This window comes from Bombina bombina, chromosome 5, assembly GCF_027579735.1.
Source record: "Bombina bombina isolate aBomBom1 chromosome 5, aBomBom1.pri, whole genome shotgun sequence".
NCBI lineage: Eukaryota > Metazoa > Chordata > Amphibia > Anura > Bombinatoridae > Bombina > Bombina bombina.
The window spans coordinates 7,830,941-7,858,710 of NC_069503.1; the positions used below are offsets into that span (position 1 = coordinate 7,830,941).

The 27,770-nt window shown below is 48.9% G+C and overlaps 1 protein-coding gene and 1 long non-coding RNA gene across 2 annotated transcripts in view; both read left to right on the plus strand.

Moving 5' to 3' along the window:
• Positions 1 to 27,770, plus strand: part of AGAP3 (ArfGAP with GTPase domain, ankyrin repeat and PH domain 3) — a 1,006,220-nt gene that overhangs the window by 562,866 nt on the left and 415,584 nt on the right. The window lies entirely within an intron of this gene.
• On the plus strand, positions 22,567 to 26,418 carry LOC128659687 (uncharacterized). Its single transcript, XR_008402466.1, has 2 exons — positions 22,567 to 25,599; positions 25,714 to 26,418. It is a non-coding gene; the product is annotated as an uncharacterized LOC128659687 (long non-coding RNA).

Genomic DNA, 27,770 nt, shown 5'->3' on the forward strand with positions numbered 1-27,770 from the left:
AAGAAATAGGCTTCTCCAGAGGGGATTCTCAAGGAAATCCTTAGCTAGAGCATATACTAAGGCTCTCAATAGGAACAGACAGGAGCTTCTAATGCCTCAATCCAAATCAAATGACAACCCCCTCAGATTCATATCAACATTCACTTATCAAAGTGACCTCGTCTCCAAAATAATCAACCAGCACTGGCACGTCCTGCAAGCAGATGAGGGATTACAATCAATAGTCCCTGTCAAACCGTTGTTCACCTACAGAAGAGCAAATAATTTGAGTGGCTGTCTAACTGCCAGTCATTTTGACAGAAATACAAAAAAACACCCCTTTATAAAGTCTCCATCGCATGTGGCAACTGTAAAGTATGCCAATACATGATTAAGAAAAAATTCATTGTGGATAGATTCCAAAAGAAATGGACTATTAAAAACCACATAACGTGCAAAAGCACAAATGTAATCTATTGTGTATCATGCAAATGTGACCTACTTTACGTAGGAATGACTACCAGGAACCTAGGGAGGAGAATGACAGAACACTTAAGCAACATTAGAACAGCTAGTAAGGACGTAGAAAAAGGTAAATAAAATGACCACAACAACAACATGATGGCAACACAAGTACCTTTAAATGCTGGGGTTTGGAGACTATAAGATTGGGTATCAAAGGGGGAGGTACTCAACAGGCATTATTGAAAAAAGAAGCACAATGGATTTGTAATCTTAATACAGTGATGCCAGATGGCATGAATGAAAATAACAATTTTGGGGTGTTTTTATAAAAACTGTGCGAGTATAAGTTGACTTATTGCATAAAGCCATATACTTTGCTTTATAGTATCATTTTAATCTATTACACTGACTAAGGATTATTTTGATGGAAGAGTATGGGGCAATCACTAATACAATGTAACACTTCCTATATTATCCCCAACAGGTATAGTGTGATGATAGAATGTAATTGATACTTTGCAGTCTAATGGAATGCATTTTACATTCTTTAAATAACTGTATGGCCAAACAATATACTTGTTTTCTTCTACTAGATACGACAAGTCCATGGATTCATCCTTACTTGTGGGATATTATCCTCCTGCTAACAGGAAGTGGCAAAGAGCACCACAGCAGAGCTGTATATATAGCTCCTCCCTTCTCTCCACCCCCAGTCATTCTCTTTGCCTATACTAAGTAATAGGAAGAGGTAAAGTGAAAGAGGTGTTAAAATGATAGTTTTTACTTTCTTCAAGCAAGACTTTTTTATTTTAAATGGTACCGGTGAGTACTATTTTTTCCAGGCAACAGATGGAAGAAGATTTCTGCCTGGAGGCTGATGATCTTAGCAGTTGTCACTAAGATCCAGATGAGTTGCCACAGAATGGCTGAGGAGTACTAGAGAAGCTTCAGTGTGGGGAACGTTTTCATGCTACAAGCATTGAGGTATGTTCAGTCATTTATTTCTGGAAAGACTGTGATATTTCAGAACAGGCTGACATAGTTCCCATGAGGGAAGGGGTAAGCAGATAGAAGGGGTATTACTGGACCCTTTTTTATGAATTATTATGGGCTAAATGCAGCAAGAAAATGATGGCTGCAGGGTTAGACACTGGGGCAGCATAACGTTTTTATTGGCACAAACGGTTTTATAATCACTGGTGCTGGGCATTGTGCTGGGGTTTTCACATGGCTTTATTGTACAATACTTAAAACCACATGGCTAGTTACTATACCGCTTCATTGCGGTTCTTTGAGGCTGAGAGTACATCGCATATGATGGGCGGGGCCTAATTTTCACGCCTCAGATGCGCAGTTGATCTTCACAGAAGGCAGCAAATTTCAGCACCGGTTGGGCCAAAACTAGAGAGATAGGCTACCGGAGTCATAGTGAGACTTGTCAGACCCCTGAGGTGCAGGGGGTTGTTCAGTTGTTTTTCATAACGTTTTGGGAATTAATTTGTCCCTTACTTGTGGTGCAATATTAGGCTACAATATAAGAAGGATATATGGTAAAATTGTGAGCGTTATAGCATTTTGAAGCAGATTTGAAAAGATTGTGCGCTTTTTTACTTCTTAAAGGGCGCATTACCGGTTTTCAAACTTGGTGTTTTTTTCAATAAATAAAGTGTTTTCAAGACGTTTTGTGGTTATTACTAGCCTGTTCAACATGTCTGACATTGAGGAAAGTCAATGCTCTATGTGTTTAGAAGCCATTATGGAACCCCCACTTACATTGTGTCCCTCTTGTACTGAAAGGGCCTTACATTGCAAAGAACATATTTTAGGTGATAAAAGTATGTCTAAGGATGATTCTCAGTCTGAAGAAAATCAGGTTATGCCATCCAATTCTCCCCAAGTGTCACAACCTTTAACGCCCGCCCAAGCGACGCCAAGTACTTCTAGTGTGTCTAATTCTTTTACTCTGCAAGATATCGCTGCAGTTATGTCTACTACCCTTACAGAGGTATTATCTAAACTGCCAGGTTTACAGGGTTAGTACAGTAGGTCCGGTATTAAGGTAAATGCTGAGCCCTCTGATGCTTTATTGGCCATTTCCGATGTACCGTCACAGTGTTCTGATTTGGGGGTCGGGGTATTGCTGTCTGAGGGAGAGCTTTCAGATTCAGGAAATGTGTTACCTCAGATAGATTCGGACGTGATGTTTTTTAAATTTAAGCTTGAACACCTCCGCCTGTTACTCCGGGAGGTTTTAGCGACTCTGGATGATTGTGACCCTATTGTGATACCACCAGAGAAATTGTGTAAGATGGATAAATATCTAGAGGTTCCTACTTACACTGATGTTTTTCCAGTCCCTAAAAGAATTTTGGACATTGTTACAAAGGAATGGGATAGACCAGGCATTCCGTTCTCTTCCTCCTAATTTTAAGAAAATGTTTCCCATATCTTACACCATTTGGGATTCTTGGCAAACGGTCCCTAAGGTGGAGAGAGCTATTTCTACTCTGGCTAAGCGTACAACTATACCTATTGAGGACAGTTGTGCTTTCAAAGATACTATGGATAAAAAATTAGAGGGTCTTCAAAAGAAATTGTTTATTCATCAGGGTTTTCTTCTACAACCTATTGCGTGCATTGTTCCAGTTACTACTGCAGCAGCTTTTTAGTTCGAGGCTCTAGAGGAGTCTCTTAAGATTGAGACCCCATTAGATGATATTTTGGATAGAATTAAGGCTCTCAAGCTGGCTAATTCTTTTATTACCGATGCCGCTTTTCAAATGGCTAAATTAGCAGCGAAAAATTCAGGTTTTGCCATTTTAGCACGTAGAGCTTTATGGCTTAAATCTTGGTCTGCTGATGTGTCCTCAAAATCTAAGCTTTTAGCTATTCTGTTTAAAGGTAAGACCCTATTCGGGCCTGAATTGAAGGAAATCATTTCTGACATTACTGGAGGTAAAGGCCACGCCCTGCCTCAGGATAAGACTGTTAAGATGAGGGCTAAACAAAATAATTTTCGTTCCTTTCGAAACTTTAAAGGAGGACCCTCTACTTCCTCTTCCGCCACAAAGCAGGAGGGGAATTTTGCTCAATTCATGTCAGTCTGGAGCCCTAACCAGGCCTGGAATAAAGGTAAACAAGCCAAGAAGCCCGCTGCTGCTACCAAGACAGCATGAAGGGGCAGCCCCCGATCCGGGACCGGTTTTAGTAGGGGGCAGACTTTCTCTCTTCGCTCAGGCTTGGGCAAGGGATGTTCAGGATCCCTGGGCATTAGAAATTGTGACCCAGGGGTATCAGCTGGAATTCAAGGATTTTCTCCCAAGAGGGAGATTTCATCTTACACGTTTGTCTGTAGACCAGACAAAAAGAGAGGCGTTCTTACGCTGTGTAAAAGACCTCTATACCATGGGGGTAATTTGTCCAGTTCCAAAACTAGAATAGGGACAGGGGTTTTACTCAAATCTGTTCGTGGTTCCCAAAAAAGAGGGAACTTTCAGACCGATTTTAGATCTAAAGTGCCTAAACAAATTTCTCAGAGTCCCATCGTTCAAGATGGAGACTATACGAACAATTTTGCCAATGATCCAGGAGGGTCAATACATGTCCACCGTGGACCTGAAGGATGTGTATCTTCACATTCCTATCCACAAGGATCATCATCAGTTTCTAAGGTTCGCTTTTCTGGACGGACACTATCAGTTTGTGGCCCTCCCCTTCGGGTTGGCCACAGCTCCCAGAATCTTCACAAAGGTGCTAGGGTCCCTTCTGACGGTTCTCAGGCTGCGGGGCATAGCAGTGGCACCCTATCTAGATGATATTTTGATTCAGGCGTCAACTTATCATCTGACCAAATCTCTCACGGTTGGAAAGTGAATCTTGAAAAGAGTTCACTAGTTCCACTAACAAGAGTTCCATTCTTGGGGACTCTGATAGACTTGAAAATATTTCTGACGGAGGTCAGAAAGTCAAAGATTCTAAATACTTGCCGAGCAATTCAGTCCATTCCTCAGCCATCAGTGGCGCAGTGTATGGAAGTCATTGGATTAATGGTAGCAGCAATGGACATTGTTCCGTTTGCATGCTTTCATCTCAGACCACTGCAGCTGTGCCTGCTCAGACAGTGGAATGGGGATTATGCGAATTTATCTCCTCAGATAAATCTGGATCAAGAGACCAGAGACTCTCTTATTTGGTGGTTGTCACGGATCATCTGTCCCAGGGAATGTGCTTCCGCAGGCCAGCATGGGTAATAGTGACGATGGACGCCAGCCTCTTGGGCTGGGGTGCAATCTGGAGTTCCCTGAAGGCTCAGGGTGTTTGGGCTCAGGAGGAGTCTCTCCTACCAATCAATATTCTGGAACTGAGAGCAATATTCAACGCGCTTCAGGCGTGGCCTCAGTTGGCTTTGGCCAAATTCATAAGATTCCAGTCGGACATCATCACGACAGTAGCATATATCAATCATCAAGGGGGAGCAAGGCATTCTCTAGCGATGATAGAGGTTTCAAAGATAATCCAATGGGCGGAGGCTCACTCTTGCCATCTATCAGCAATCTATATCCCAGGAATAGAGAACTGGGAAGCGTCGTCAGACTTTTCATCCGGGAGAGTGGGAACTCCATCCGGAGGTGTTTGCATCATTGATTCATCAATGGGGCACGCCAGAATTGGATCTGATGGCATCTCGACAGAATGCCAGACTTCCTTGTTACGGGTCCAGGTCAAGGGATCCCCAAGCTGTACTGATAGATGCTCTAGCAGTACCTTGGTCGTTCAACCTGGCTCATGTGTTTCCACCATTTCCTCTCCTGCCTCGAGTGATTGCAAGAATCAAACAGGAGAGAGCTTCGGTTATCCTAATAGCGCCTGCATGGCCACGCAGGACTTGGTATGCGGATCTAGTGGACATGTCCTCTCTGCCACCGTGGAAACTTCCGTTGAGACAGGACCTTCTCATTCAAGGTCCGTTCCAACATCCAAATCTAAATTCTCTGCAGCTGACTGCCTGGAGATTGAACGCTTGATCTTATCTAAGCGGGGATTCTCTGAGTCGGTCAGTGATACTTTGATTCAGGCTCGCAAGCCTGTCACTAGAAAGATTTACCATAAGATATGGCGTAAATATCTTTATTGGTGTGAATCCAAGGGATACTCATGGAGTAGGGTTAGGATTCCTAGGATTTTGTCTTTTCTCCAAGAAGGATTGGAGAAGGGGTTATCAGCTAGTTCCTTAAAGGGATAAATTTCTGCTTTGTCAATTCTACTACATAAGCGTCTGGCGGATGTCCCAGACGTTCAGTCCTTTTGTCAGACTTTAATCAGAATCAAGTCTGTATTTAAACCTGTTGCTCCGCCATGGAGTTTGAATTTAGTTCTTAATGTTCTTCAAGGGGTTCCGTTTGAACCCATGCATTCCATAGATATTAAGCTTTTATCTTGGAAAGTTATGATTTTAGTAGCTATTTCTTCTGCTCGAAGAGTTTCTGAGCTTTCTGCGTTGCAATGTGATTCGCCTTATCTTATTTTCCATTCTGATAAGGTGGTTTTGCGTACTAAACCTGGATTCCTTCATAAGGTTGTTTCAAATAAGAATATTAATCAGAAAATTGTTGTTTCTTCTTTGTGTCCTAATCCTTCTTCTAAGAAGGAGCGCCTGTTACACAATTTGGATGTGGTTCGTGCCTTGAAGTTTTACTTGCAAGCGACCAAAGATTTTCGTCAAACATCTTCTCTGTTGTCTATTCTGGAAAGCGTAGGGGTCAAAAAGCTACAGCTACCTCTCTTTCTTTTTGGCTGAAAAGCATCATCCGTTTGGCATACGAGACTGCTGGACAGCAGCCTCCTGAAAAAATTACAGCTCATTCTACTAGAGCGGTGGCTTCCACATGGGCTTTTAAAAACGATGCTTCTGTTGAACAGATTTGTAAGGATGTGACTTCGTCTTCCCTTCATAGCTTTTCCAAATTTTACAAATTTGATACTTTTGCTTCTTCGGAGGCTATTTTTGGGAGAATAGTTCTTCAAGCAGTGGTGCCTTCCGTTTAGGTATCTGTCTTGTCCCTCCCGTTCATCCGTGTCCTGTTGCTTTGGTATTGTATCCCACAAGTAAGGATGAATCCGTGGACTCATTGTATCTAGTAGAAGAAAAGGAAATTTATGCTTACCTGATAAATTGATTTCTTCTACGATACGACGAGTCCACGGTCCTCCCTGTCTTTTTAGACAGATTATATTTTTTCAAAACTTCAGTCACCTCTGCACCTTTTAGCTTTTATTTTCTCTTCCTATACCTTCGGTCGAATGACTGGGGGTGGAGCTAAGGGAGGAGCTATATAGACAGCTCTGCTGTGGTGCTCTTTGCCACTTCCTGTTAGCAGGAGGATAATATCCCACAAATAAGGATGAATCCGTGGACTCGTCGTATCGTAGAAGAAATCAATTTATCAGGTAAGCATAAATTTCCTTTCTCTTGTTAAGTGTATCCAGTCCACGGATCATCCATTACTTGTGGGATATTCTCCTTCCCAACAGGAAGTTGCAAGAGGATCACCCACAGCAGAGCTGCTATATAGCTCCTCCCCTAACTGCCATATCCAGTCATTCTCTTGCAACCCTCAACAAAGATGGAGGTCGTAAGAGGAGAGTGGTGTTTTATACTTAGTTTATTTCTTCAATCAAAAGTTTGTTATTTTTAAATGGTACCGGAGTGTGCTGTTTATCTCAGGCAGTATTTAGAAGAAGAATCTGCCTGCATTTTCTATGATCTTAGCAGAAGTAACTAAGATCCATGGCTGTTCTCACATATTCTGAGGAGTGAGGTAACTTCAGAGAGGGAATGGCGTGCAGGTTTTCCTGCAATAAGGTATGTGCAGTTAATATTTTTCTAGGGATGGAATTTGATAGAAAATGCTGCTTATACCGGATTAATGTAAATAAAGCCTTAAATGCAGTGATAGCGACTGGTATCAGGCTTATTAATAGAGATGCATACTCTTATAAAAATGTAATATAAAACGTTTGCTGGCATGTTAATCGTTTTTATATATGTTTGGTGACAAAACTTATTGGGGCCTAGTTTTTTTCCACATGGCTGGTTTGGTTTCTGCCTAGAGACAGTTCCTGAAGCTTTCCACTGTTGCAATATGAGTGGGAGGAGCCTATTTTAGTGCTTTTCTGTGCAGCTAAAAATACTGACAGAGACATTCAGCTTCCCTCTGCATGATCCAGGACATCTCTGAAGGGCTCAAAAGGCTTCAAAGTCGTGTTTGAGGAGGGTAACAATCACAGTAGACTGTGGCAGTTGTTATGACTGTGTTTAAAAAACGTTTTTGTCATTTATTCCGTTTTTGTTATTAAGGGGTTAATCATCCATTTGCAAGTGGGTGCAATGCTCTGCTGACTTGTTACATACACTGTAAAAATTTTGTTAGTGTAACTGCCTTTTTTCACTGTTATTTCAAATTTTGTCAAAATTTGTTTCTCTTAAAGGCACAGTAACGTTTTTTTTTTATATTGCTTGTTAACTTGCTTTAAAGTGTTTTCCAAGCTTGCTAGTCTCATTGCTAGTCTGTACAAACATGTCTGAAACAGAGGATACTTGTTCATTATGTTTAAAAGCCATGGTGGAGCCCCATAGGAGAATGTGTACTAAATGTATTGATTTCACCTTAAACAGTAAAGATCAGTCTTTATCTATAAGAGAATTGTCACGAGAGGGGTCTGTCGAGGGGGAAGTTATGCCGACTAACTCTCCCCACGTGTCGCACCCTTCGCCTCCCGCTCAAGGGACGCACGCTAATATGGCGCCAAGTACATCAGGGACGCCCATAGCGATTACTTTGCAGGACATGGCTGCAATCATGAATAATACCCTGTCAGAGGTATTATCCAGATTGCCTGAATTGAGAGGCAAGCGCGATAGCTCTGGGGTTAGACGAGATACAGATCGCGTAGATGCTGTAAGAGCCATGTCTGATACTGCGTCACAATATGCAGAACCTGAGGACGGAGAGCTTCAGTCTGTGGGTGACGTCTCTGATTCGGGGAGACCTGATTCAGAGATTTCTAATTTTAAATTTAAGCTTGAGAACCTCTGTGTATTGCTTGGGGAGGTATTAGCTGCTCTGAATGACTGTGACACAATTGCAGTGCCAGAGAAATTGTGTAGGCTGGATAAATACTATGCAGTGCCGGTGAGTACTGATGTTTTTCCAATACCTAAAAGGCTTACAGAAATTATTAGTAAGGAGTGGGATAGGCCCGGTGTGCCCTTTTCCCCACCTCCTATATTTAGAAAAATGTTTCCAATAGATGCCACTACACGGGACTTAAGGCAGACTGTCCCTAAGGTGGAGGGAGCAGTTTCTACTTTAGCAAAGCGTACCACTATCCCGGTTGAGGACAGTTGTGCTTTTTCAGATCCAATGGATAAAAAATTAGAGGGTTACCTTAAGAAAATGTTTATTCAACAAGGTTTTATTTTACAGCCCCTTGCATGCATTGCGCCTGTCACTGCTGCGGCGGCATTCTGGTTTGAGGCCTTGGAAGAGGCCATCCATACAGCTCCATTGACTGAAATTGTTGACAAGCTTAGAACTCTTAAGCTAGCTAACTCATTTGTTTCTGATGCCATTGTTCATTTGACTAAACTAACGGCTAAGAATTCCGGATTCGCCATCCAGGCGCGTAGGGCGCTATGGCTCAAATCCTGGTCAGCTGATGTGACTTCAAAGTCTAAATTACTCAACATTCCTTTCAAGGGGCAGACCTTATTCGGGCCTGGTTTGAAAGAAATTATTGCTGACATTACTGGAGGTAAGGGTCATACCCTTCCTCAGGACAGGGCCAAATCAAAGGCCAAACAGTCTAATTTTCGTGCCTTTCGAAATTCCAAGGCAGGTGCAGCATCAACTTCCTCCGCTTCAAGACAAGAGGGAACTTTTGCTCGATCTAAGCAGGCCTGGAAACCTAACCAGTCCTGGAACAAAGGCAAGCAGGCCAGAAAGCCTGCTGCTGCCTCTAAGACAGCATGAAGGAACGGCCCCCTATCCGGCAACGGATCTAGTAGGGGGCAGACTTTTTCTCTTCGCCCAGGCGTGGGCAAGAGATGTTCAGGATCCATGGGCGTTGGAGATCATATCTCAGGGATATCTTCTGGACTTCAAAGCTTCCCCTCCACAAGGGAGATTTCATCTTTCAAGGTTATCTGCAAATCAGATAAAGAAAGAGGCATTCCTACGCTGTGTGCAAGACCTCCTAGTAATGGGAGTGATCCATCCAGTTCCGCGGACGGAACAAGGACAGGGTTTTTATTCAAATCTGTTTGTGGTTCCCAAAAAAGAGGGAACCTTCAGACCAATTTTGGATCTAAAGATCTTAAACAAATTCCTCAGAGTTCCATCTTTCAAAATGGAAACTATTCGGACCATCCTACCCATGATCCAAGAGGGTCAGTACATGACCACAGTGGACTTAAAGGATGCCTACCTTCACATACCGATTCACAAAGATCATCATCGGTTCCTAAGGTTTGCCTTTCTAGACAGGCATTACCAATTTGTAGCTCTTCCCTTCGGGTTGGCTACAGCCCCGAGAATCTTTACGAAGGTTCTGGCCTCACTTCTGGCGGTTCTAAGACCGCGAGGCATAGCGGTGGCTCCGTATCTAGACAACATCCTGATACAGGCGTCTAGCTTTCAAATTGCCAAGTCTCATACAGAGATAGTTCTGGCATTTCTGAGATCGCACGGGTGGAAAGTGAACGAGGAAAAGAGTTCTCTATCCCCACTCACAAGAGTCTCCTTCTTAGGGACTCTTATAGATTCTGTAGAGATGAAAATTTACCTGACGGAGTCCAAGTTATCAAAGCTTCTAAATGCTTGCCGTATTCTTCATTCCATTCCGCGCCCTTCGGTGGCTCAGTGTATGGAGGTGATCGGCTTAATGGTAGCGGCAATGGACATAGTGCCATTTGCGCGCCTACATCTCAGACCGCTTCAATTATGCATGCTAAGTCAGTGGAATGGGGATTACACAGATTTGTCCCCTCTGCTAAATCTGGATCAAGAGACCAGAGATTCTCTTCTCTGGTGGTTGTCTCGGGTCCACCTGTCCGAGGGTATGACCTTTCGCAGGCCAGATTGGACAATTGTAACAACAGATGTCAGCCTTCTAGGTTGGGGTGCAGTCTGGAACTCCCTGAAGGCACAGGGATCGTGGACTCAGGAGGAGAAACTCCTTCCGATAAATATTCTGGAGTTAAGGGCAATATTCAATGCTCTTCTGGCTTGGCCTCAGTTAGCAACACTGAGGTTCATCAGATTTCAGTCGGACAATATCACGACTGTGGCTTACATCAACCATCAAGGGGGAACCAGGAGTTCCCTAGCGATGTTAGAAGTCTCAAAAATAATTCGCTGGGCAGAGACTCACTCTTGCCACCTGTCAGCAATCCATATCCCAGGCGTGGAGAACAGGGAGGCGGATTTTCTAAGTCGTCAGACTTTTCACCCGGGGGAGTGGGAACTCCATCCGGAGGTGTTTGCTCAATTGATTCATCGTTGGGGCAAACCAGAGTTTGATCTCATGCCGTTTCGCCAGAACGCCAAGCTTCCTTGTTACGGATCCAGGTCCAGGGACCCAGAAGTGACGCTGATAGATGCTCTAGCAGCGCCTTGGTTCTTCAACCTGGCTTATGTGTTTCCACCGTTTCCTCTGCTCCCTCGACTGATTGCCAAAATCAAACAGGAGAGAGCATCAGTGATTCTAATAGCGCCTGCGTGGCCACGCAGGACCTGGTATGCAGACCTAGTGGACATGTCATCCTTTCCACCATGGACTCTGCCTCTAAGACAGGACCTTCTAATACAAGGTCCTTTCAATCATCCAAATCTAATTTCTCTGAGACTGACTGCATGGAGATTGAACGCTTGATTCTATCAAAGCGTGGCTTCTCCGAGTCAGTCATTGATACCTTAATACAGGCACGAAAGCCTGTTACCAGGAAAATCTATCACAAGATATGGCGTACATATCTTTACTGGTGTGAATCTAAGAATTACTCATGGAATAAGGTTAGGATTCCTAGGATATTGCCCTTTCTCCAAGAGGGTTTGGACAAAGTATTATCAGCTAGTTCCTTAAAGGGACAGATTTCTGCTCTGTCTATTCTTTTGCACAAGCGTCTGGCAGAAGTTCCAGACGTCCAGGCATTTTGTCAGGCTTTGGTTAGAATTAAGCCTGTGTTTAAACCTGTTGCTCCCCCATGGAGCTTAAACTTGGTTCTTAAAGTTCTTCAAGGAGTTCAGTTTGAACCCCTTCATTCCATTGATATTAAGCTTTTATCTTGGAAAGTTCTGTTTTTGATGGCTATTTCCTCGGCTCGGAGAGTCTCTGAGCTATCTGCCTTACAATGTGATTCTCCTTATCTGATTTTTCATGCAGATAAGGTAGTTCTGCGTACCAAACCTGGGTTTTTACCTAAGGTGGTTTCTAACAAGAATATCAATCAGGAGATTGTTGTTCCATCATTGTGTCCTAATCCTTCTTCAAAGAAGTCTTTTACATAATCTGGATGTAGTCTGTGCCTTGAAGTTTTACTTACAAGCTACTAAAGATTTTCGTCAAACATCTTCCCTGTTTGTCGTTTATTCTGGACAGAGGAGAGGTCAAAAAGCTTCGGCAACCTCTCTTTCCTTTTGGCTTCGGAGTATTATACGCCTAGCCTATGAGACTGCTGGACAGCAGCCCCCTGAAAGAATTACAGCTCATTCTACTAGAGCTGTGACTTCCACCTGGGCCTTTAAAAATGAGGCCTCTGTTGAACAGATTTGCAAGGCCTCGACTTGGTCTTCGCTTCACACTTTTTCAAAATTTTACAAATTTGATACTTTTGCTTCTTCGGAGGCTGTTTTTGGGAGAAAGGTTCTTCAGGTAGTGGTACCTTCCGTTTAAGTACCTGCGTTGTCCCTCCCATCACCCGTGTACTTTAGCTTTGGTATTGGTATCCCATAAGTAATGGATGATCCGTGGACTGGATACACTTAACAAGAGAAAACATAATTTATGCTTACCTGATAAATTTATTTCTCTTGTAGTGTATCCAGTCCACGGCCCGCCCTGTCATTTTAAGGCAGGTCTAAAATTTAATTAAACTCCAGTCACCACTGCACCCTATGGTTTCTCCTTTCTCTGTTTTCGGTCGAATGACTGGATATGGCAGTGAGGGGAGGAGCTATATAGCAGCTCTGCTGTGGGTGATCCTCTTGCAACTTCCTGTTGGGAAGGAGAATATCCCATAAGTAATGGATGATCCGTGGACTGGATACACTACAAGAGAAATAAATTTATCAGGTAAGCATAAATTATGTTTTTTTTACCCAAAATAATATGTGCACCCAGAGTCATTGAATCGATTAATTTGACACAATATGAGGTTATCAATAATGAATTTACATATTCAACCTCTACTTGCGGTGATATCATGTTGTTTTGGGGTATGTTATTGCTTAAAAATTAAGATCACATAATGGAAATAACAGTGGATTCTGCAATATATCCTGTAGACATCATATATCGTTTCGGTCTCATTCATTTTACTATATTGGCTTTTGACATGCGAACCTACTGATGGTGATGTATATGAATAACCACATAATATGGTAAACCTTATAGGCCGGCTAGGAATGAATGGCCACAAAACTCTCTAATAAGTGCACATCATTTTCACTCATTTCTCTCTCTCTCTTCCTGTTTTGGTTTTTCATCCATCCGTTATGTTAACAGTATATACGTGCAACTTCCATATAAGGGAAATAATATTGTAACCAAATGTGTGATATTATCAACAGAATGTGCAAGATGTATTAGAGCAGTGATGGGTTAGAAGGAAATGTTACACGATATAACCATCACACAGCGTCATTGGTAAACAAAACCCAGGATTGGAAGACTCAAAGGCGTGCACTGAGAACCACCAATGATTGGTGGAATACCGTAGCCAATAGGGTTTAAAAAGGAGCGGGTAGAGGCACTCGTCTTGTCAAACATTATCCAAATGGTCACATTGAGAAAGGCTCAGATGTGAGAGCCGAAACGCGTTTCTTTTTGGAGTTTTGAAATTGTTCAGATTTCAACCCAAGTTTTAACCTAGAACGCTGTTCTTAGCTGCTCCTGGCACCTGAAGCCGACGATTCCTGCTATCGGCCAGGCAGCTTCCAGCAATCTAGTTTTACTTGTTTGGTGGTTTTGTAATTTGCTGGAACTCACAGGGGTATTTGTTGGCGTTTATATTTCGCCTTCACTCTATTAATGGTTACCATTAAAGGTTAACTTCAGTTATACATAGCTGTTAATGTAAACAGCAATCTCACAATTTCTCATATTTAATAGCTGATTATTTAGTATTAGCAGCACTATATTACAAGTTGTTAGGAATGAGTGCTATTTAACCCCTTCTTTATCCATTTCTTTTGCCTTCCCATTATTAATCCAAGGAATGAAAGCCATTTCCATCAGTTGATTTGAAGAGTCTGTACAGTGCCACCTCCGACTTCCCTTTCATTAATTCGCCTCACAATTCCCAGGTTTCCTTTTTAACCCTTCTATTTTCAGGGTATCACATTAAAAAGACATATTAGTCAAGAAGAAATGTTGATGATTTTGTTAGAGGGTAGAAATTGACATAATTTTCTCTTGGTATGTTTTGTTAAAGGTTAACCATATCCCTTAAGGGGATATCTAGATATGCACAGCAGCCTGCATGTGTCTTAAGCACTGTATTATGGACATGTGCAAGAACCATGAGCCTACGTCAGTAAGCTCTCATGTAGACAAGGCCAAGAAAGTGCTACATTTGACAGCAGAAGTATATTCGTAAGTTATTTTTGTTTTAACCCTTTAGTTATTGACCAGAGTCAGCTCTATAATTGGACTAGGTGGAACCATTGGACCCAGGTACTGTCCATCTACTGCAGGTGACACAGACAGAAGGGAGCTATAGGACATGGGGTCTGTCCCTTTACTGCAGGTGACAGTGACACAGACAGAAGGGAGCTATAGGACATGGGGTCTGTCCCTTTACTGCAGGTGACAGTGACACAGACAGAAGGGAGCTATAGGACATGGGGTCTGTCCCTCCCCTGAAGGTGACACAGTGACACAGACAGGAGGGAGCTATAGGACATGGGGTCTGTCCCTCCCCTGCAGGTGACACAGTGACACAGACAGGAGGGAGCTATAGGACATGGGGTCTGTCCCTCCCCTGAAGGTGACACAGTGACACAGACAGGAGGGAGCTATAGGACATGGGATCTGTCCCTCTACTGCAGGTGACACAGACAGAAGGGAGCTATAGGATATGGGGTCTGTCCCTCCCCTGCAGGTGACAGTGACACAGACAGAAGGGAGCTATAGGACATGGGGTCTGTCCCTCCCCTGAAGGTGACACAGTGACACAGACAGGAGGGAGCTATAGGACATGGGGTCTGTCCCTCCCCTGAAGGTGACACATTGACACAGACAGGAGGGAGCTATAGGACATGGGGTCTGTCACTCCCCTGCAGGTGACACAGTAACACAAACAGGAGGGAGCTATAGGACATGGGGTCTGTCCCTCCCCTGCAGGTGGCACAGACAGGAGGGAGCTATAGGACATGGGGTCTGTCCCTCCCCTGCAGGTGACAGTGACACAGACAGGAGGGAGCTATAGGACATGGGATCTGTCCCTCTACTGCAGGTGACACAGACAGAAGGGAGCTATAGGACATGGGGTCTGTCCCTTTACTGCAGGTGACAGTGACACAGACAGGAGGGAGCTATAGGACATGGGGTCTGTCCCTCCCCTGAAGGTGACACAGTGACACAGACAGGAGGGAGCTATAGGACATGGGGTCTGTCTCTCTACTGCAGGTGACACAGACAGAAGGGAGCTATAGAACATGGGGTCTGTCCCTCTACTGCAGGTGACACAGACAGAAGGGAGCTATAGGACATGGGGTCTGTCCCTCCCCTGCAGGTGACACAGACAGGAGGGAGCTATAGGACATGGGGTCTGTCCCTCCCCTGTAGGTGACACAGTGACACAGACAGAAGGGAGCTATAGGACATAGGGTCTGTCCCTCCCCTGCAGGTGACACAGTGACACAGACAGGAAGGAGCTATAGGATATGGGGTCTGTCCTTCCCCTGCAGGTGACACAGTGACACAGACAGGAGGGAGCTATAGGATATGGGGTCTGTCCCTCCCCTGCAGGTGACACAGTGACACAGACAGGAGGGAGTATAGGACATGGGGTCTGTCCCTCCCCTGCAGGTGACACAGACAGAAGGGAGCTATAGGACATAGGGTCTGTCCCTCCCCTGCAGGTGACACAGTGACACAGACAGGAGGAAGCTATAGGATATGGGGTCTGTCCCTCCCCTGCAGGTGACACAGTGACACAGACAGGAGGGAGCTATAGGACATGAGGTCTGTCCCTCCCCTGCAGGTGACACAGACAGAAGGGAGCTATAGGATATGGGGTCTGTCCCTCCCCTGCAGGTGACACAGACAGGAGGGAGCTATAGGACATAGGGTCTGTCCCTCCCCTGCAGGTGACAGTGACACAGACAGAAGGGAGCTATAGGACATGGGGTCTGTCCCTCCCCTGAAGGTGACACAGTGACACAGACAGGAGGGAGCTATAGGACATGGGGTCACAGACAGAAGGGAGCTATAGGATATGGGGTCTGTCCCTCCCCTGCAGGTGACACAGACAGGAGGGAGCTATAGGACATAAGGTCTGTCCCTCCCCTGCAGGTTACAGACAGGAGAGAGCTATAGGACATGAGGTCTGTCCCTCCCCTGCAGGTGACACAGTCAGGAGGGAGCTATAGGACATGGGGTCTGTCCCTCCCCTGCAGGTGACACAGTAACACAGATAGGAGGGAGCTATAGGACATGGGGTCTGTCCCTCCCCTGCAGGTGACACAGTAACACAGACAGGAGGGAGCTATATGATATGGGGTCTGTCCCTCCCCTGCAGGTGACACAGTCAGGAGGTAGCTATAGCAGTGATTTGCAACCTTTTTTTTTGCCGTGGCACACTTTTTTACATTAAAAAATCCTGTGGCACACCACCATCCCAAAATTTTACAAAATCACACATTGTAGCCTAATACAGGATATATATACAGTATATATATATATATATACACACATATATATATACACACTGTACTGTGCTGTCATGCCATGCCTCCTACAAACTATACATGACATATTGACATTCATTCACAAACATCCCCGCACTGTTGTCAATCTGCCGCGGCACACCTGAGGATCTCTCACGGCACACTAGTGTGCCACGGCACACTGGTTGAAAAACACTGAGCTATAGGACATGGGGTCTGTCCCTCCCTGCAGGTGACACAGACAGGATGGAGCTATAGGTCATGGGGTCTGTCCCTCTACTGCAGGTGACAGTGACACAGACAGGAGCGAGCTATATAGGACATGGGGTCTGTCCCTCCCCTACAGGTGACACAGTGACACAGACAGAAGGGAGCTATAGGACATGGGGTCTGTCCCTCTACTGCAGGTGACACAGACAGGAGGGAGCTATAGGACATGGGGTCTGTCCCTCCCCTGCAGGTGACACAGTAACACAGACAGGAGGTAGCTATAGGACATGGGGTCTGTCCCTCCCCTGCAGGTGACACAGACAGGAGGGAGCTATAGGACATGGGTCTGTCCTTCCCCTGCAGGTGACACGGACAGGAGGGAGCTATAGGACATGGGGTCTGTCCCTCCCCTGCAGGTGACACAGACAGGAGGGAGCTATAGGACATGGGTCTGTCCCTTTACTGCAGGTGACACAGTGACACAGACAGGAGGGAGCTATAGGACATGGGGTCTGTCCCTCCCCTGCAGGTGACACAGTGACACAGACAGGAGGGAGCTATAGGACATGGGATCTGTCCCTCTACTGCAGGTGACACAGACAGAAGGGAGCTATAGGACATGGGGTCTGTCCCTTTACTGCAGGTGACAGTGACACAGACAGGAGGGAGCTATAGGACATGGGGTCTGTCCCTCCCCTGAAGGTGACACAGTGACACAGACAGGAGGGAGCTATAGGACATGGGGTCTGTCTCTCTACTGCAGGTGACACAGACAGAAGGGAGCTATAGAACATGGGGTCTGTCCCTCTACTGCAGGTGACACAGACAGAAGGGAGCTATAGGACATGGGGTCTGTCCCTCCCCTGCAGGTGACACAGACAGGAGGGAGCTATAGGACATGGGGTCTGTCCCTCCCCTGTAGGTGACACAGTGACACAGACAGAAGGGAGCTATAGGACATAGGGTCGGTCCCTCCCCTGCAGGTGACACAGTGACACAGACAGGAAGGAGCTATAGGATATGGGGTCTGTCCTTCCCCTGCAGGTGACACAGTGACACAGACAGGAGGGAGCTATAGGATATGGGGTCTGTCCCTCCCCTGCAGGTGACACAGTGACACAGACAGGAGGGAGTATAGGACATGGGGTCTGTCCCTCCCCTGCAGGTGACACAGACAGAAGGGAGCTATAGGACATAGGGTCTGTCCCTCCCCTGCAGGTGACACAGTGACACAGACAGGAGGGAGCTATAGGATATGGGGTCTGTCCCTCCCCTGCAGGTGACACAGTGACACAGACAGGAGGGAGCTATAGGACATGAGGTCTGTCCCTCCCCTGCAGGTGACACAGACAGAAGGGAGCTATAGGATATGGGGTCTGTCCCTCCCCTGCAGGTGACACAGACAGGAGGGAGCTATAGGACATAAGGTCTGTCCCTCCCCTGCAGGTGACACAGACAGAAGGGAGCTATAGGATATGGGGTCTGTCCCTCCCCTGCAGGTGACACAGACAGGAGGGAGCTATAGGACATAGGGTCTGTCCCTCCCCTGCAGGTTACAGACAGGAGAGAGCTATAGGACATGAGGTCTGTCCCTCCCCTGCAGGTGACACAGTCAGGAGGGAGCTATAGGACATGGGGTCTGTCCCTCCCCTGCAGGTGACACAGACAGGAGGGAGCTATAGGACATTGGGTCTGCCCCTCCCCTGCAGGTGACACAGACAGAAGGGAGCTATAGGACATGGGGTCTGTCCCTCTACTGCAGGTGACACAGTGACACAGATAGGAGGGAGCTATAGGACATGGGGTCTTTCCCTCCCCTGCAGGTGACACAGTAACACAGACAGGAGGGAGCTATATGATATGGGGTCTGTCCCTCCCCTGCAGGTGACACAGTCAGGAGGTAGCTATAGCAGTGATTTGCAACCTTTTTTTTTGCCGTGGCACACTTTTTTACATTAAAAATCACACATTGTAGCCTAATTCAGGATATATATACACACTGTACTGTGTTGTCATGCCATGCCTCCTACAAACTATACATGACATATTGACATTCATTCACAAACATCCCCGCACTGTTGTCAATCTACCGCGGCACACCTGAGGATCTCTCACGGCACACTAGTGTGCCACGGCACACTGGTTGAAAAACACTGAGCTATAGGACATGCAGGTGACACAGACAGGATGGAGCTATAGGTCATGGGGTCTGTCCCTCTACTGCAGGTGACAGTGACACAGACAGGAGCGAGCTATATAGGACATGGGGTCTGTCCCTCCCCTACAGGTGACACAGTGACACAGACAGAAGGGAGCTATAGGACATGGGGTCTGTCCCTCTACTGCAGGTGACACAGACAGGAGGGAGCTATAGGACATGGGGTCTGTCCCTCCCCTGCAGGTGACACAGACAGGAGGGAGCTATAGGACATGGGTCTGTCCTTCCCCTGCAGGTGACACAGACAGGAGGGAGCTATAGGACATGGGGTCTGTCCCTCCCCTGCAGGTGACACAGGCAGGAGGGAGCTATAGGACATGGGGTCTGTCCCTTTACTGCAGGTGACACAGTCAGGAGGGAGCTATTGGACATTGGGTGTGTCCCTTTACTGCAGGTGACACAGACAGGAGGGAGCTATAGGACATGGGGTCTGTCCCTCCCCTGCAGGTGACACAGACAGGAGGGAGCTATAGGACATGGGGTCTGTCCCTCTACTGTAGGTGACACAGACAGAAGGGAGCTATAGGACATAGGGTCTGTCCCTCCCCTGCAGGTGACACAGACAGAAGGCAGCTATAGGACATGGGGTCTGTCCCTCCCCTGCAGGTGACACAGACAGGAGAGAGCTATAGGACATGGGGTCTGTCCCTCTACTGCAGGTGACAGTGACACAGACAGGAGGGAGCTATAGGACATGGGATCTGTCCCTCCCCTGCAGGTGACACATACAGAAGGGAGCTATAGGACATGGGGTCTGTCCCTTTACTGCAGGTGACACAGTCAGGAGGGAGCTATAGGACATGGGGTCTGTCCCTTTACTGCAGGTGACACAGACAGGAGGGAGCTATAGGACATGGGTCTGTCCTTCCCCTGCAGGTGACACAGACAGGAGGGAGCTATAGGACATGGGGTCTGTCCCTCCCCTGCAGGTGACACAGGCAGGAGGGAGCTATAGGATATGGGGTCTGTCCCTCTACTGCAGATGACACAGCGACACAGACAGGAGGGAGCTATAGGACATGGGGTCTGTCCCTCCCCTGCAGGTGACACAGTGACATAGACAGGAGGGAGCAATAGGACATGGGGTCTGTCCCTCCCCTGCAGGTGACACAGATAGGAGGGAGCTATAGGACATGTGGTCTGTCCCTCCCCTGCAGGTGACAGTGACACAGACAGAAGGGAGCTATAGGACATGGGGTCTGTCCATCTACTGCAGGTGACAGTGACACAGACAGGAGCGAGCTATATAGGACATGGGATCTGTCTCTCCCCTGCAGGTGACACAGACAGGAGGGAGCTATAGGACATGGGGTCTGTCCCTCCCATGCAGGTGACACAGACAGGAGGGAGCTATAGGAAATGGGGTCTGTCCCTCCCCTGCAGGTGACACAGTGACACAGACAGGAGGGAACTATAGGACATGGGGTCTGTCCCTCCCCTGAAGGTGACACAGTGACACAGACAGGAGGGAGCTATAGGACATGGGGTCTGTCCCTCCCATGCAGGTGACACAGACAGGAGGGAGCTATAGGAAATGGGGTCTGTCCCTCCCCTGCAGGTGACACAGTGACACAGACAGGAGGGAGGTATAGGATATGGGGTCTGTCTCTCCCCTGCAGGTGACACAGACAGGAGGGAGCTATAGGACATGGGGTCTGTCCCTCCCCTGCAGGTGACACAGACAGGAGGGAGCTATAGGACATGGGTCTGTCCCTTTACTGCAGGTGACACAGTGACACAGACAGGAGGGAGCTATAGGACATGGGGTCTGTCCCTCCCCTGCAGGTGACACAGTGACACAAACAGGAGGGAGCTATAGGACATGGGGTCTGTCCCTCCCCTGCATGTGACACAGTCAGGAGGGAGCTATAGGACATTGGGTCTGTCCCTCCCCTGCAGGTGATACATACAGAAGGGAGCTATAGGACATGGGGTCTGTCCCTCTACTGCAGGTGACACAGACAGAAGGGAGCTATAGGACATGGGGTCTGTCCCTCTACTGCAGGTGACACATTGACAAAGACATGAGGGAGCTATAGGATATGAGGTCTGTCCCTCTACTGTAGGTGACACAGACAGGAGGGAGCTATAGGACATGGGGGCTGTCCCTCTACTGCAGGTGACACATTGACAAAGACATGAGGGAGCTATAGGATATGGGGTCTGTCCCTCTACTGTAGGTGACACAGACAGGAGGGAGCTATAGGACATGGGGTCTGTCCCTCCCCTGCAGGTGACACAGTGACACAGACAGAAGGGAGCTATAGGACACGGGGTCTGTCCTTCCCCTTCAGGTGACTCAGACAGGAGGGAGCTATAGGACATGGGGTCTGTCCCTCCCCTGCAGGTGACACAGTGACACAGACAGGAGGGAGCTAAAGGACATGGGGTCTGTCCCTCCCCTGCAGGTGACACAGTAACACAAACAGGAAGGAGCTATAGTACATGGGGTCTGTCCCTCTACTGCAGGTGACACAGACAGGAGGGAGCTATAGGACATGGGGTCTGTCCCTCCCCTGCAGGTGACACAGACATGAGGGAGCTATAGGACATGATGTCTGTCCCTCCCCTGCAGGTGACACAGACAGGAGGGAGCTATAGGACATGGGGTCTGTCCCTCCCCTGCAGGTGACACAGACAGGAGGTAGCTATAGGACATGATGTCTGTCCCTCCCCTGCAGGTGACACAGACAGGAGGGAGCTATAGGACATGGGGTCTGTCCCTTTACTGCAGGTGACACAGTCAGGAGGGAGCTATTGGACATTGGGTCTGTCCCTTTACTGCAGGTGACACAGACAGGAGGGAGCTATAGGACATGGGGTCTGTCCCTCCCCTGCAGGTGACACAGACAGGAGGGAGCTATAGGACATGGGGTCTGTCCCTCTACTGTAGGTGACACAGACAGAAGGGAGCTATAGGACATAGGGTCTGTCCCTCCCCTGCAGGTGACACAGACAGAAGGCAGCTATAGGACATGGGGTCTGTCCCTCCCCTGCAGGTGACACAGACAGGAGAGAGCTATAGGACATGGGGTCTGTCCCTCTACTGCAGGTGACAGTGACACAGACAGGAGCGAGTTATATAGGACATGGGATCTGTCCCTCCCCTGCAGGTGACACATACAGAAGGGAGCTATAGGACATGGGGTCTGTCCCTTTACTGCAGGTGACACAGTCAGGAGGGAGCTATAGGACATGGGGTCTGTCCCTTTACTGCAGGTGACACAGACAGGAGGGAGCTATAGGATATGGGGTCTGTCCCTCTACTGCAGATGACACAGCGACACAGACAGGAGGGAGCTATAGGACATGGGGTCTGTCCCTCCCCTGCAGGTGACACAGTGACATAGACAGGAGGGAGCAATAGGACATGGGGTCTGTCCCTCCCCTGCAGGTGACACAGATAGGAGGGAGCTATAGGACATGTGGTCTGTCCCTCCCCTGCAGGTGACAGTGACACAGACAGAAGGGAGGTATAGGATATGGGGTCTGTCTCTCCCCTGCAGGTGACACAGACAGGAGGGAGCTATAGGACATGGGGTCTGTCCCTCCCATGCAGGTGACACAGTGACACATTCAGAAGGGAGGTATAGGATATGGGGTCTGTCTCTCCCCTGCAGGTGACACAGACAGGAGGGAGCTATAGGACATGGGGTCTGTCCCTCCCATGCAGGTGACACAGACAGGAGGGAGCTATAGGAAATGGGGTCTGTCCCTCCCCTGCAGGTGACACAGTGACACAGACAGGAGGGAGCTATAGGACATGGGGTCTGTCCCTCCCATGCAGGTGACACAGACAGGAGGGAGCTATAGGAAATGGGGTCTGTCCCTCCCCTCAGGTGACACAGTGACACAGACAGGAGGGAGGTATAGGATATGGGGTCTGTCTCTCCCCTGCAGGTGACACAGACAGGAGGGAGCTATAGGACATGGGGTCTGTCCCTCCCCTGCAGGTGACACAGACAGGAGGGAGCTATAGGACATGGGTCTGTCCCTTTACTGCAGGTGACACAGTGACACAGACAGGAGGGAGCTATAGGACATGGGGTCTGTCCCTCCCCTGCAGGTGACACAGTGACACAGACAGGAGGGAGCTATAGGACATGGGGTCTGTCCCTCCCCTGCAGGTGACACAGTCAGGAGGGAGCTATAGGACATGGGGTCTGTCCCTCCTCTGCAGGTGACACAGTCAGGAGGGAGCTATAGGACATTGGGTCTGTCCCTCCCCTGCAGGTGACACAGACAGAAGGGAGCTATAGGACATGGGGTCTGTCCCTCTACTGCAGGTGACACAGACAGAAGGGAGCTATAGGACATGGGGTCTGTCCCTCTACTGCAGGTGACACAGACAGGAGAGAGCTATAGGACATGGGGGCTGTCCCTCTACTGCAGGTGACACATTGACAAAAACATGAGGGAGCTATAGGATATGGGGTCTGTCCTTCCCCTGCAGGTGACACAGACAGAAGGGAGCTATAGGACACGGGGTCTGTCCTTCCCCTGCAGGTGACACAGACAGGAGGGAGCTATAGGACATGGGGTCTGTCCCTCCCCTGCAGGTGACACGGTGACACAGACAGGAGGGAGCTAAAGGACATGGGGTCTGTCCCTCCCCTGCAGGTGACACAGTAACACAGACAGGAGGGAGCAATAGGACATGGGGTCTGTCCCTCTACTGCAGGTGACACAGACAGGAGGGAGCTATAGGACATGGGGTCTGTCCCTCCCCTGCAGGTGACACAGTAACACAGACAGGAGGTAGCTATAGGACATGATGTCTGTCCCTCCCCTGCAGGTCACACAGACAGGAGGGAGCTATAGGACATGATGTCTGTCCCTCCCCTGCATGTGACACAGACAGAAGGGAGCTATAGGATATGGGGTCTGTCCCTCCCCTGCAGGTGACACAGACAGGAGGGAGCTATAGGATATGGGGTCTGCCCCTCCCCTGCAGGTGACACAGACAGGAGGGAGCTATAGGCTATGGGGTCTGTCCCTCCCCTGCAGGTGACAGTGACACAGACAGGAGGGAGCTATAGGACATGGGGTCTGTCCCTCCCCTGCAGGTGACACAGTGACATAGACAGGAGGGAGCTATAGGACATGGGGTCTGTCCCTCCCCTGCAGGTGACACAGTGACACAGACAGGAGGGAGCTATAGGACATGGGGTTTGTCCCTCCCCTGCAGGTTACACAGTGACACAGACAGGAGGGAGCTATAGGACATGGGGTCTGTCCCTCCCCTGCAGGTGACACAGTGACACAGACAGGAGGGAGCTATAGGACATGGGGTTTGTCCCTCCCCTGCAGGTTACACAGACAGGAGGGAGCTATAGGTCATGGGGTCTGTCCCTCCCCTGCAGGTGACACAGACAGGAGGGAGCTATTTGACATGGGGTCTGTCCGTCCCCTGCAGGTTACACAGACAGGAGGGAGCTATAGGACATGGGGTCTATCCCTCCCCTGCAGGTGACAAAGACAGGAGGGAGCTATAGGACATGGGGTCTGTCCCTCCCCTGCAGGTGACACAGACAGAAGGGAGCTATAGGATATGGGGTCTGTCCCTCCCCTGCAGGTGACACAGACAGGAGGGAGCTATAGGCTATGGGGTCTGTCCCTCCCCTGCAGGTGACAGTGACACAGACAGGAGGGAGCTATAGGACATGGGGTCTGTCCCTCCCCTGCAGGTTACACAGTGACATAGACAGGAGGGAGCTATAGGACATGGGGTCTGTCCCTCCCCTGCAGGTGACACAGTGACACAGACAGGAGGGAGCTATAGGACATGGGATTTGTCCCTCCCCTGCAGGTGACACAGTGACACAGACAGGAGGGAGCTATAGGACATGGGGTCTGTTCCTCCCCTGCAGGTTACACAGACAGGAGGGATCTATAGGACATGGGGTCTGTCCCTCCCCTGCAGGTGACAGTGACACAGACAGAAGGGAGCTATAGGACATGGGGTCTGTCCCTCTACTGCAGGTGACACAGACAGGAGGGAGCTATAGGACATGAGGTCTGTCCCTCCCCTGCAGGTGACAGTGACACAGACAGAAGGGAGCTATAGGACATGGGGTCTGTCCATCTACTGCAGGTGACAGTGACACAGACAGGAGCGAGCTATATAGGACATGGGATCTGTCCCTTCCCTGCAGGTGACACAGTGACACATTCAGAAGGGAGCTATAGGACATGGGGTCTGTCCCTCCCCTGCAGGTGACACATACAGAAGGGAGCTATAGGACATGGCGTCTGTCCCTCCCCTGCAGGTGACACAGTGACACAGACAGAAGGGAGCTATAGGACATGGGGTTTGTCCCTCCCCTGAAGGTGACACAGTGACACAGACAGGAGGGAGCTATAGGACATGGGGTCTGTCCCTCCCATGCAGGTGACACAGACAGGAGGGAGCTATAGGAAATGGGGTCTGTCCCTCCCCTGCAGGTGACACAGTGACTCAGACAGGAGGGAGCTATAGGACATGGGGTCTGTCCCTCCCATGCAGGTGACACAGACAGGAGGGAGCTATAGGAAATGGGGTCTGTCCCTCCCCTGCAGGTGACACAGACAGGAGGGAGTTATAGGATATGGGGTCTGTCCTTCCCCTGCAGGTGACACAGTGACAAAGACATGAGGGAGCTATAGGACATGGGGTCTGTCCCTCCCCTGCAGGTGACACAGTGACACAGACAGGAGGGAGCTATAGGACATGGGGTCTGTCCCTCCCCTGCAGGTGACACAGACAAGAGGGAGCTATAGGACATGAGGTCTGTCCCTCCCCTGCAGGTGACACAGTGACAAAGACAGGAGGGAGCTATAGGACATGGGGTCTGTCCCTCCCCTGCAGGTGACACAGACAGGAGGGAGCTATAGGACATGATGTCTGTCCCTCCCCTGCAGGTGACACAGACAGAAGGGAGCTATAGGATATGGGGTCTGTCCCTCCCCTGCAGGTGACACAGACAGGAGGGAGCTATAGGATATGGGGTCTGCCCCTCCCCTGCAGGTGACACAGACAGGAGGGAGCTATAGGCTATGGGGTCTGTCCCTCCCCTGCAGGTGACAGTGACACAGACAGGAGGGAGCTATAGGACATGGGGTCTGTCCCTCCCCTGCAGGTGACACAGTGACACAGACAGGAGGGAGCTATTTGACATGGGGTCTGTCCGTCCCCTGCAGGTTACACAGACAGGAGGGAGCTATAGGACATGGGGTCTGCCCCTCCCCTGCAGGTGACACAGTGACATAGACAGGAGGGAGCTATAGGACATGGGGTCTGTCCCTCCCCTGCAGGTGACACAGTGACACAGACAGGAGAGAGCTATAGGACATGGGGTCTGTCCCTCCTCTGCAGGTATCACAGTGACACAGACAAAAGAGAGCTATAGGACATGGGGTCTGTCCCTCCCCTGCAGGTGACAGTGACACAGACAGAAGGGAGCTATAGGACATGGGGTCTGTCCCTCCCCTGCAGGTGACACAGTGACACAGACAGGAGGGAGCTATAGGACATGATGTCTGTCCCTCCCCTGCAGGTGACACAGACAGAAGGGAGCTATAGGATATGGGGTCTGTCCCTCCCCTGCAGGTGACACAGACAGGAGGGAGCTATAGGACATGATGTCTGTCCCTCCCCTGCAGGTGACACAGACAGAAGGGAGCTATAGGATATGGGGTCTGTCCCTCCCCTGAAGGTGACACAGACAGGAGGGAGCTATAGGACATGGGGTCTGCCCCTCCCCTGCAGGTGACACAGACATGAGGGAGCTATAGGACATGGGGTCTGTCCCTCCCCTGCAGGTGACAGTGACACAGACAGGAGGGAGCTATAGGACATGGGGTCTGCCCCTCCCCTGCAGGTGACACAGACATGAGGGAGCTATAGGCTATGGGGTCTGTCCCTCCCCTGCAGGTGACAGTGACACAGACAGGAGGGAGCTATAGGACATGGGGTCTGTCCCTCCCCTGCAGGTGACACAGACAGGAGGGAGCTATTTGACATGGGGTCTGTCCGTCCCCTGCAGGTTACACAGACAGGAGGGAGCTATAGGACATGGGGTCTGTCCCTCCCCTGCAGGTGACACAGTGACATAGACAGGAGGGAACTATAGGACATGGGGTCTGTCCCTCCCCTGCAGGTGACACAGTGACACAGACAGGAGGGATCTATAGGACATGGGGTCTGTCCCTCCTCTACAGGTATCACAGTGACACAGACAAAAGAGAGCTATAGTACATGGGGTCTGTCCCTCCCCTGCAGGTGACAGTGACACAGACAGAAGGGAGCTATAGGACATGGGGTCTGTCCCTCCCCTGCAGGTGACACAGTGACACAGACAGGAGGTAGCTATAGGACATGATATCTGTCCCTCCCCTGCAGGTGACACAGACAGAAGGGAGCTATAGGATATGGGGTTTGTCCCTCCCCTGCAGGTGACACAGTAACACAGACAGGAGGGAGCTATAGGACATGGGGTCTGCCCCTCCCCTGCAGGTGACACAGACATGAGGGAGCTATAGGCTATGGGGTCTGTCCCTCCCCTGCAGGTGACACAGTAACACAGACAGGAAGGAGCTATAGGATATGGGTCTGTCCCTCCCCTGCAGGTGACACAGTGACACAGACAGGAAGGAGCTATAGGATATGGGTCTGTCCCTCCCCTGCAGGTGACACAGTGACACAGACAGGAGGGAGCTATAGGACATGGGGTTTGTCCCTCCCCTGCAGG